Source organism: Vespa velutina, chromosome 1 (assembly GCF_912470025.1).
Source record: "Vespa velutina chromosome 1, iVesVel2.1, whole genome shotgun sequence".
Lineage (NCBI taxonomy): Eukaryota > Metazoa > Arthropoda > Insecta > Hymenoptera > Vespidae > Vespa > Vespa velutina.
In genome coordinates this window covers 10,621,637-10,634,625 of record NC_062188.1, presented here as the reverse complement: position 1 = coordinate 10,634,625, position 12,989 = coordinate 10,621,637, and the positions used below count along the sequence as shown (strand labels likewise).

Here is a 12,989-nt window from a genome sequence, read left to right as displayed (position 1 = left end):
TGAAAGCACGTTTTAGTATTAAATTTTATGGCTTGAAGCAGCAATATTTTACACAATGTACGTAAACAATATAAAAGATGCAATGTTTTCAATGTACTTATTAAATATATATCTTGCATATGTTATATTTCTGCACAAGTTCATATACTACTTTTTTATATTTCGCATATGTCATTTGCATAATTCATTGTCATTACCTTTATACATAAGACTTTAATATTATTAAGAAGTATATTTTTATTTTTAGTTTTTTAAATATTATACACATAACACATACACACACGAAAGATTTTTTAAAACCATTTTAAATAAAATCTGCAAAATTAATTGTGATTAATGATCTCCACATCGTTCAACGCATTAAAAGATTAAGTTCTCAATTTTAAAAAATGTAAATTTAATTTTACTTAAATGAAAATTTATTAATTTTAAAATATAACACGAAAAATAAATAGATATACGATTTTAGTGATAGTCCGTGAAATCATTTAAATTTTTTCTCATATTGGTTGACCGGTTTACCATTGTAACGAATGACGTGCGAAATTTATGTATCTTTTACGAAAACAGATTACTGTCGCTTCCCCTGTTAAAGAATTTTGAACTTGGCGGGTAAAGTGGCAGGTTTGCATTAATTATAAGGGCAAAAGGGAATATCGTGTCTTAACTAGACGTACGATAATCTGAACTCGCGGATATTATTCCTTTGGTTTTTTTCTCCTTTTTTTTTTTAACAATAAATTATTCTCCTCAAATGTAATAAACAATAAATAATTTACTTCTCTTATCAACGCGCGAAATTAAACGACTATTATAAATCGTTTAGAGAAATTTGCGTTGCAAATGAAGAAGAACGAAATGAAACGCGTTAGAACTTGCATATATATGTAACAAAGTAATTCGGACTGTCCAGATTGTAACTGTAAATTAACAGTGAACACCTTGTAAAATATGAAACTCGTTTCATGCGCACCTTTTAAATAGGCATACGTCACTTTACTAAATGTATAAATTCAGAAGATGCTGCATTCTGCCTAGCTGCGCTAGTCCTACTGCTAAGTCCCAGTCGTGAAATGTCACGGATTCAATCGACTTCAGCTTTCTTAGTGATATATATTATATATGCATGTACATATATACATATATATATATATATATATATATATATATACATACAAATATATATAGTATGTATATAACACACACACACACACACACACGCATATATGTAGGATATTTTTGAAACCTTATTATTGGAAGATATAGACTGACTAATTTAAATGACATACTTTTGATTAACATGAACTTTATTAACAAGATATTATAACTAGGATGTATAACTAGGATTGGAAACTATAACTCTTTTCTAGAATTCTGGTCTACTCAAGGGATTTCTCGCTACTTTTTTCTCTATAATATTCTTCTCGTTATTTTCGTTGGTTCATTGAGGACAATACGTAATTTTCTTAAAGCTATTCACTCACTAGCTATCTCTCTTAAACTAATTTCTTCTTTTTTTTCTATAAACAAATGTTCCTCCCAAAAAACAAATCACACTCTCCTTAACTTATCTCATATATACACACACACAACTAATTAGTTCTAGAATCTTCCATCAGCATATCTCACATATATACACACATACACATAAATGACTGACTAGCTCTGAAACCTTCCATCCTACATACCTATGTATACACACATACATATATATATATATATATATATATATATGTATTATATTATACTATGTACTATATATATAATATTATACACACATATTATATTTGTATAAAAACGTATATAATTTTATGATTATTTAACCCATTTGCATCCAAGCGCGGATATATCCGCGAGTCCGCGATTGCTTTTCATTACCAGTTACCGAATATTCTTCAGATTCCACAGATCATGTCTCTGATCTCTTCAGTTCATTATATTCTAAACAAGTTTTATTTTTGTTGTGTAAATCTTTCAAACTATTATTATGAATAAGTGTTTTCAATCTATATTTAAATATCATCTATCAATGATTCAATAATACGATATACTGGCAGGCATTTTCCTATACGGATACCTGCAACTTTAGCAAAAGGAAAAAGAACATCAAAGCGATGCGTTGTATGCTTATCTAAGTCTTTGCGAAGAGAAACGATTTATAAATGCCATGTTTGCGATTTACTATTATGTATTGATCACTTTAAGGAATTCCACAAAAAATAAATTTTTTATTTTATCTATAAAATAATTTGAATTTTTTCTATTTTAATAAAAAAATATAAAATTCGTTGTTTGCAATGTATCAACTGTTTTAAAAAGTATAATTCTGTTGTCATGTACTGCACTTACGACCGACTACGCGCGGTGATATGGGCCGCTCATCAATTGAATATTGCTGATTTTTGAATACGGCACATTAAGTAAATGCATGATGCATATGGGTTAAAGATTTATCTTTTCGATTACGTACTCAAAATAATTCTTTTCTTTTTTTTATCGAGTATAAATTTTGCAGATAGAATGCAGTATAGAATTTTATTAGTTTGTTTTTAGTAATTTAGAGATAAAATTTGAATTTGTCAGATTTTAAAAATCGATACGACGTAACTTATCGAACAGGAACATATAATATTATTATATAAATTTCGACTTCATTAAGGATAATAATGTATTGGTTCATTTTGTTAATTTAAAAATCTAATCTTAATTAAAATAAAAATCAATGTCAATTTTACATATTGAATATATATAATTTTATTAGATATTTATTAGAGTTCATTTTATTAATTTATGAATATAATTCTAATTAGCTTTAAAGTTTAAGATCATATCAACTGATGCGCGAGATATTTCTTGATGTTTAGAAATTAAAACTTTGAAAATATTTTTAAAGGACTACGTTAATGCATACACCGTGAAAGCAATGTTTACAAACTTTATTAGAGCATCGATCTATGAACAGACATAGTATCATGTACTATATATAAGCGTTTGTAGTATTGACGTAATTATTCTCGAGCGTGAACACGACCGGTTAAGCTTCAGAGAATGGCATCGTGGATTCAATAGTGATAAAGTTACGGTGGAATACGTGTCATCATGACAGCTGTCGAAATCAACGAAGTAATTCCTATATTTATTCGATATCGAAACAAAAGCTGCTGCCGATATTGGAGACCACTTTCCATGTTACAATTCGATGGATTTTAGATTATGAATGTCATGGAAAAAATGATCTTCTTTTTTTATAATCAAATAAGTTAGAAAATTATTCATCAACGATTCATTTTGATAGCCAATCATGACAATTTTCATTAATGTGCTCATCGATTAATATTTACTTTTATATGAAAAATTGATATAAAAGTCATATGTGAATCAATCTAATTAAAATCTAAAGATATGAAGTTTTATTAGAACTCCATCTAATCGTGTTTATCTGTAATACATACATATTTATTTACAATTTATTTTACAGTGTGAAAGATATTACTCCTAGTTTTATACCTGCCTTTATTATAATGCTAGTATAAATGGTAAAAGTATTAAAATCAAGGTGAATTTGCTAAGTTAAATATAATTGAATAAACTGAGAATGTGAAAATATTTATAGCATTGTTTTATCACGTTTCATTTATATAATCCGTTTGATGATCATAGTCATATCGTCGTTAAGTTATAGGAGTTATCTAATTTCCAATAATTCATACATGTATGTATGTTCAGTTCGTAGTTAACATATAATCTATATATATGTCTAGCTATTTATTGCGAGTAATAGGACGCAAAAGCGCCGTATAATTTGAACATGAGTCAGAAGTTACAACGGTGTTATTAGACGTAGAGACATACGCATGAAATGGCGGCAAGGCCATGAGTCATTCATAATGTACGCTTATATGTAGGAAAATAACGAGTTCGAGCGGAGACCGTTGATGGTCCATAAAAAAAGAAAGAGAGAGAAGAAAGAAAGAAAAAATAGGTGAAGTTTACGTTCGTATGGACAATGAAATAGAAATGAAAAATATAGCTGTTTACTATATCTCTATTTGTTATCTATATTATGATCGAAAAGTCAACTTTATTAGACTGCAATGAAAATCACTTGGTTGATGCTGTAATGATCCCTTAAGATTGTTCACTACCTTTTCTTCAAAGTGCAAGTGATTTTTTTCAAGCGACAGGCATGGACAAAATATGAACTACGAATACAAGCGGGGAACGTTGTCTCCATCATGTATTTATCGTATCGATGTATAAGTTCGTTGATTATTCCCCTTTCGCGCAACATAACAATTGGTTTTGTGTGGATAGAGTAAGTAATGTTAGTAGACTGTAACTCACACGTTTCAATCTCTGATACGTATATTTTTCTTTAATGGTAGTGTACGTCCCGCAGTAATCCGTGCTAAATACGATGTCGGTGTGCATTTCTTTTACGATAAATGCATAGGAAATAATAAATATAATTGATACATATAAGAATTAGTATATAAATTTGTGACAAAAAATAAGAATTTGTTGAATATTTTCTCAAAAATAATTAGTAAATATTTACATATTATATTATTTTAATACAAATTAAAACATTAATTAATTTGTAAACTACCTATGAAATAGAACTAGCAGCACTTTTTTCTTGCATGATTATCCCTGTAGAACTAATCCACTCTATACGACTTCGACTATTACTATTACTAATAATAATATGTTATAAATATTTCTACTGATAATAATAATATTAATAATAATAATATAATATAATGTAATGTAATATAATATAATAATAATAATAAAAGTGTACTTAAATATTATTTATATACATCTAGATATTATTTTACATTTTACATTAAACAATAAAGACAATTAGTTTCGACCGTTCATAAGTAAGAAACAGTGTGGAAATAAATGCATTACGATAGTAAGAAAAAAAAGAAGCAATAGCGGATGAAAACAAAAGAAACGTTTCGTATTTTTCTTCATATTTCGTTCGTATTAAACATTATCTATCGATGAATGGTTATGTATCGAAATTATCAAGGACACGATATGTAGAGAATTCGCACATAAACCATCACGTAAAATCATACATTTTTCCTTCTTTTGTTGTCATAAATTATCGTCATCATATGTGTCATGATTTATACAATATAAGTATATTCTTCTGTTTCTTCTTATTATTACAATATTATTATTATAGTATAGTAATAATATGAAGTAAACTCCTACAAATGATCTCCTACATAAGAAAATAGCGCTAGGAGAAAAATTTCGTAGATAATGTGGAAACGAATTCATATTTTAATGTTTATTAAAAATAATATATAATATATATGTTCACTAATTATTAATTTTGAACAAATAAGCGACAAATGTATATACGTTATATGTATTTGTCGTCGAATAAAATCATACTAATGTTGCATCCTATCTAAATTACTGCGAAATTAACATCAGTCATCAGTAGAGGAAATAAATATAAGAAATTGGATAGTAACACCTTACTAAATAATTATCAAAAATAAGGAAAAAAGAATAAATCAATTCATTATTTTCGTTTTATATCGATACAATAAAAAAAAACATCGGAATCGTTTAACCTCGGAAATTTAAGATTTCCTGTATTACGAATCTGGATACTTCCCAATGTATTACACATTGGTTATAAAATCTCTATCTTTTTGGTCTATAAAATCTGAAAAGAACTATAAATTTTTCAAAAATTTAACAATATTTTAAAGACTAAGATCCATTAGCATAAACGATTGGCCACGTATTTCCTTATTTCTGTCATAAAATTATCTGATCAAAACTCATTAAAATGATCGAGCGTGTTTCCTTAATTTCTTCGTGCAAACATCGTGAAATGCATTTCTTTACATTTAGGAATATTTATAAAATCTGAGTATCAGTTATTTACGTAAAGTGGAGATATGAGCTTCATTTTTTTGTTGAAAATTTCGAGGGGCGTCACATTACTAAACGTTTTATTCGCAAAAAATGTCGAAAATAGCATTTGAGCCATCAGGGAGAACAGAAGTAATTCTCGACCAATTTTGATGAACAAGATCTCATTTTAGAAACGGAAGTTTAATCTACGGCACTGTTCCACAGGACTTTTAAAGAAGCTTTTTATTTGTGCATAAACTATTCTCGAAAAATACCATTTGTTAACACAATTTTTTTCCAAGAAAGTAAAACTTTTTCAAAAATATTTAAACATTCTAAATAATTAATTAGCATAACAAGTTGAAAATTATACAAATATCTGTATCGATATATATTGTAGAATTAAGAGCATGTCATATATAATTGATAATTGGAAGATATTGTGACAATCGTAAAGCCATAAAAATTAAAATTCTTTTCACATTTTTTTAGATTCATTAGTATCACAAAGAGTATTATCTATGTCTTTTTATTAACATATATTAACATTTTTATTAATGAAATGTTCGCGTACATTTCTTTTGCTTAACAAGTACTTACGTTCGTTATGCGAAGTTGTTATCGTTATTATTCTTTACTTAACTTTGAAATATAAGAAAATGAAACACAGGTATGTATTTATGAGTAGAGTGATAATAACATAGCTAACTAACATAAGGATACGATTAAACTTCTAGTTAAACTATCACTAATTACCGCTAATTACGTGGATCATGTTGCAGGTGAACAATAGCGTACAATTGTACGAAAACGTAGGCGAACTGCCAGTGAGGTATTAATCGATTGAACGTCAACCGTGCAATCATGGGGGAGTCTCTGCTTTGACGAGTCGTTACTAATTAGGACTGGGCCATTTGACGAGACTTCCAACGGACATTATAATGACTGATTATCGATATCGGTGGTAAGTGGTAAAATGATATAAGAGCTTATATGCATAATACCTATGTTCATACGTAAACTCGTCAATACAACATATATGAAAATACGTACTAATACAATATATTGTAAGTACATATGTATTTACGAATATTACTCATATATGTGTGAATACTTACACATACTTACATATATCACAGATATACATTGTATTGATTTTAGTCTCACTCTGGAATATGAAAATGTGCAATTGCATCGTTTAAGATTAATCTTGGATATATTATATTATATCTGGAATAAAATTCAAAAAGTACTAAATCCGCGCGGGAAAGTAACACAGCTGGATGGTTATGTTTGAAGGATTATATAGGCACAAAAAATTTGCTAGAAATTCAAGGTAGATTTTAATTTTCTCTCAGAAACTTTTCATCCTAGCCACGAAATTCGTTCCTCCTTATTTTCGACAATGATCATAATATTTCATATTATTATTTCGTCTTCGTTGCTGTGTGGATTAGATTATTGACGAATCTATTTAGCGTGTGGGTATATGTATATCTTATAAACTTTCGAAGCAACGCGTTCAACTATTTATTACTCTTGAAGAAGGAATACCAATAGCGCACCAATTTTCTCACCGATACTCAACGAGCTCAATCTCGAGAATGGAATTATTTTACGAGCATGTGCTTTCTCTCTGTTCCAGAGAATATTGCAATCTTTTGTGTGTGCATGTTTATATGTGTGTGTTTGTATTCGTAATTTAAGAAAATTTTAAACGTGCTCTATTTTCTAATGCATTTTATATTGAACTCGGATTTATAGAAATGCTTTTTTTTCTGGATTAACAATGTGAATGATTGTCTAATCAAGAATTTCTTTCTTTTAATAGTATATCGTTTGTTTCTGATATTTCATTTCAAGAGTTTATTAAATTCACCGTATGAAACGAATCAAGGTATAAATCTGAAAAGTTCTTAAACGGAAAATGTTGATTTCCTTTCTGGTCCTGACGAACAGGTTTGCTGACGATATCACGAATAAGTTTAACAATGACAAAGGCCATGTCGATTCGTTAGAAAACGATTGTCGAAAGAAGTTTTCTTGAAAAAGAAAAAGTGAGAAACTTAAACGAACTCGCAATTGGGAAAGTTTCTTTACGAAGAAACTTTTTTAGACAGAGACGTAAATTCAGTTTCCTAGGTTTTCGTTAAAACTTATTGTTAGCCGCGGGTCAGAAATTTCCGAGCTTATTGTATTCCATAGCATTTCAACTCCCTCGTTCTCTCTCTCTCTCTCTCTCTCTCCCTCTCCCTCTCTCTATCTTTTTTGTCTCATGTATGATCGACGATTCCACAATTCGGTCGGATGGCGATTCACGTTTTTTAGATCGCTTTTTTCTTTCTTTTTTCTATTTTTTAAAAAAGGTTTCAATAAAAAAACCTTTAATAAATTATTTTTGCCGCAGAATCGTGATATGTCCCTCGTATATAACGCACATGGAGGACAGTTGCCAAACGCACACTGCTCACTTAAATTCTAGCTCAGCAATTTTTTTTCCTATTGACCATATGGAATATAAAGGCCATTTAACAGTATATATTGAGAAGTAAATGAAGATATATAAAAAGAGATTTTATAAATTATATATTATTTTCCATGTGTTAGAATCATTTCAAAAAATCAGGTAGGACCAATGAAAATCTATAATTTAATCTTATACAATTTAATAAAATTTAAATTTATAATTTGTGTTTTTAATGATATCCCAATTATATAATTTTCTTTAACATTTATCAGTTTTCATAAAAATTAATCCGTCTTATTCAATATTCTTCTGGAATGATCTTATATATGCTATAATTAAAGAAACAATTGAAATATGTACATATTTATATAAAATAAAAATATCTTTCTTAATCATATTTTTTATTATTTCTATTAACAAAGGATATACAAATTAATATGAACATCTGATAATAAATCCCTTATATATCAAGCTACAATTTTTAATATTATTTAGCATAAAAATTTGTACCAAATAGAAAATCTGATATAATATTTTAAGTTTTACAATTTTCAGGATCTCTCTCTTTCTCTTTCTCTCTCTCTTTCTCACTCATTCACTCACTCACTCACTCACTCACTCATTTTTACGTATATGTCCGATAAATAAATCAGGATAAATATAGATAGATCAAATATTTCCGGCATATATGTATATTCCAGTAACAAATAGGTATTCTAGTACTATAAGTATTGTAGTATTCTTTTTGAGATGTCGCGAAACTAAAAAAAAGGAATCAATGTTCGAGCACGTGAATGTCATGCAATGTGAGAGAGAAATCACTTGAAAGAGATAAGAGCATTCATTTTGTAGGATGTGCACGATATCAATTGAGAGCTGATGATTTGCTTCCGTCTTTGAGACCTCGTACTCATCGAGTCTCGTTATAGCCAAACGACAAAGGGAGTTGACAGAGTCACCGTAGAAATCGTATAGATAATGAATAGTTGGCAAAACATGTTTCACAAGGCTCAACAGGCATGCTCTTCATCTTTAGTACAATTTCTCTGCGCGATAATATCCACAATTTTATAATTTTCGCGTATATCCTCCATAACTTTTGACCGTCATTATCCTTAGTTATCTTTATTTTGATGGCCTTCGAAGCGCGAGAAAATCTTTCGTCGCGGAGTAAGAACTGGAAAGATATAATGTACGTCAGACTTACACATACACACAAACACACACGCATAGATATAGATACGGACATTATTATCTATCTCTTCGGTTATAGATATTCCACGTACGTTGTAAATGCAAAATGCGAACGCGAGCGAAGTCTCGTTCTTAGAAATTCTGATGTCACGTTTTACCTTCCGATGGACGAACGCTGAAGTCGATTAATCTAATCCATCCATTGAACGTATATATATGTTCGATTACATACTATATGTGTACACGTACACATAGAAATAGATGCTAGGCGACATAACAACATGTGTTCGTACGCGTAATTTCTTCCCGCAGCGCATATACGAGAAATGCAAATGACATATGCGCTGACTCGGTCGAGAGTGGTTTTGTTAATGAATAAGCTAACGCGTGAGAACGCAACTGGAATGCTGATATTCCCTACTTCGACTGATCGATCGTTCGATGCTTTAGTCAACCATGATAATAGTAATTATAAATGGAATTAATTTTATGAAGAACAAATATTATTTACTTTTTTACGAATAATTACTTATTAATTACGAATAATTATTATTTAATTTTCATTATTTCTGTAGAAATCGTAAAAACGTTCAATCGTTCTTTTTTTGTGATATATTCTTTTGCGAATATTCTAACAGCCTGTAATATTTATGTCAAAGCATTTTCTCTCAATTTTATTAGTTCTACGTTGTAAATCAATAAGAGAAAATTTATGCTACAACGCAAAATGACTCAGGTCCGAAAGAAAACTTTTTCCTCGTAAGATTGATCAATAATATCTGAAAGATTTTTTATTCCACTGATTTCGTCATAAACGTCAGATGTGAATTAATCTTAATCATGGAACAATAAGCTCGTTGAAAACATTGAAAATAATAATATTAGAAAACCAAGAACGAGGATTAATACAAGAACATGAAAAGCAATATCACGAAGATAACGATCAGTTGATAGAAAGAACGAACATAGTTAATTTTCGAAACCTTGAAACTTGAAGTTTCTGACATCATTATCATTCATGCTAATGTTGAAGATCATCGCTTAAAATTGTTTTCTTCGGGACGCAAAAGTTTACTTGTCAAGTGGAATTCTCGATTTATTGAGGCTTGTTAAAAAAAGTTTCGAACATTTAACGACGATATAAATTTTAGAACTAGAAGTAAATTTTGAAAAAAGCCCTTTAAATAAAGAAAAAAGAAAAAAAAAGAAAAAGAACAAAGAAAAAGAAAAAGGAAAAAGTTCCGATATAAATTCAAAATTATTACAAAAGTATCACGTCCTGTTAATTACGTCCTGTTCTCCAGTTTCTTTGATCTGTCCATTGTCATCATCGTAGTAGCAAATCGTGACACTACGAATTGAATTTATTTGATGACGTCACCTCATCGTCATTTTGTCGCGCTCAAGAAAGCCATTGTTATTGACTAAAAATCCAAAAAGATCTAAAGATCTAAAAAAATTGTAGAAAAAAGAAAATAATCTTATGTATCATAAGCGCATAAACGTAAATAAGAATAGTTTTTAAATAATTAGATACTATTATTATAAAAGCATTATTATTATAAAAGCATTATTATAATAAAAGCATTATTATTATAAAACCAATGGATATTTAAGCGTATTAAATAATAAGAACTTTTATAAATGTTCTTCTTTCTTATATTTTAAGTTGTACCATATTTAATTAATGACTCATTGCCTGTACTCGTACGTGTAAAATTGTCGACTCTTCGTATATTTCATGCGTAATCATTACACAAGGCTACTAGAATGCAGTTTATGGGTTATGCCGATCACATTTCATGAACGCGGCTTATCACCTATAACAATAAGAATCTCCTTCAAATGTGCATACGTTGCACGAATCGATATCAGAAACGTTAAAGTTAAGGAGGTCTCTTTATTAATGATAGCTTTCAAGTAACCCAAGGAATGATATAAGTTAGGCGGGTAAAAAGGAATATTGGAATTTTAAGAATGTCGAGTGGTATTTTGGAAGAAAGATAAAAATCTAAAATCATGACAGTTATAAAACGAGTGGGATTATGATTGCCAAAAACACGATCTTTTCACGCTCCTGACAAATGTGTTCTCATCAGTTTTTAAAAAATCAAGAAAGGTGTAAGTAAATTCATTAAAAAATTCTTGGGAAAATTCTTCCGCGGACTTTTAATATCAAAGAAAAAAATTTTATCGTGTATTCGTATAGATATAATCTATAAAGAAGAAGAATACTTTTACTCATTTTACGAAGGGTACTCGAAGTAACGAAGGTAAATATTTTCTTAATGACGACAAAATTAGACATCGTTGATTAATAGAACCAACAACATCAGAGAATGAAAATTAATCGTCTTGGTAGGTCTCATGGAGCTGTTACGTTCGTCTGGCTAACGTTATGAACGTTTCACGCATATAAATGACGCAAGTGCAGCCAGTCCATATCATCTGCTCCCGTCTGCTTTGGTCAACCGGATATGGAACAGACCCCCAAGGGTTAAAAGACGTTAATGGGCTAATAGGGACGCTAATGATTCATTAGCTCATGTGAGCTCCAAGCCGGTTAACGATCATTTCTCTTGCGTGTTGACGGTAACTGGCCAATGTCAATTGTAGATATTTGTTTCTTTACTATTGCTTAGACAAGATAAACGTATTGATTGATAGTTATTTTCAAATTAATCTTCGGATAGTTCTTCTATGTTTATATATAGAAATACATTTCGTATAACATTATAATAATATTACGACAGTTAGCAATTTGGCTACATTATAATATAGAAATAATACACTTTTGATACAATGAGTATTGTAATATTAGCAAAATAAGAAAAAAAAAAGACATAAATTATGTAAATTCCATTGGTTTTAGGAAATGATTATAAATTTCAATATTATTTTATAAGTTCACAAAAGTTTGTGTCAAATTAATTATAGAATTAGGTATTTATAATAAATACAATTAATCTTTGATTTTGAGGATTACTTTTGTCCCTGGGCGAATTGTGTTTGTACAGGAATGCGTTTTTCATTTGCTGGCAGACGCAAGCTGTCGTCCCAGAAATCGTAAGGTTCGAGTTTGCTCGAACTCGTCTTTACGGTGGTTCTTCCTGTTCCGAAGGAGGTTTCAGGGTCTTGACACATGACACTTTACATAAATGGAACGTGGACCTTACGCACATTAGCATATTCGATAAGGAATATTCTTCGGTCAGTCGCATATGTTTCTTTCAAAGTTTATAATTACCTAACGTAATTATCGTAGATCTGGCCTATATGTTTTTAATATCTTTGAATCAATTTATTTATTGTATAAAATGTTATAGTTTTAACAAATATCGAATATAATATTTCTTTGAAAATTATTTAAATATTACGTTAACTCTCGATAAAAAAAGTTATAGATCATCATATGTATAATTAATTTTTTTATAAAATA

The 12,989-nt window shown here is 29.4% G+C and overlaps 1 protein-coding gene and 1 long non-coding RNA gene across 4 annotated transcripts in view; both read right to left on the bottom strand.

Moving 5' to 3' along the window:
* The window catches only part of LOC124955773, a 48,534-nt gene that overhangs the window by 24,549 nt on the left and 10,996 nt on the right, over positions 1–12,989 (bottom strand). Inside the window, exon 2 of one of the 3 annotated variants that reach the window (XM_047510697.1) lies at positions 10,816–11,000. The exons of the other annotated variants lie outside the window; for them this stretch is intronic. The gene's annotated coding sequence lies outside the window, so the exon portion shown is untranslated. The remainder of the gene's footprint in view (positions 1–10,815; positions 11,001–12,989) is intronic. 3 annotated transcript variants of the gene reach the window in all.
* LOC124955792 lies at positions 8,739–10,784 on the bottom strand. Its single transcript, XR_007102972.1, has 2 exons — positions 9,604–10,784; positions 8,739–9,533 (listed from the first exon to the last, which is right to left on the bottom strand). It is a non-coding gene; the product is annotated as an uncharacterized LOC124955792 (long non-coding RNA).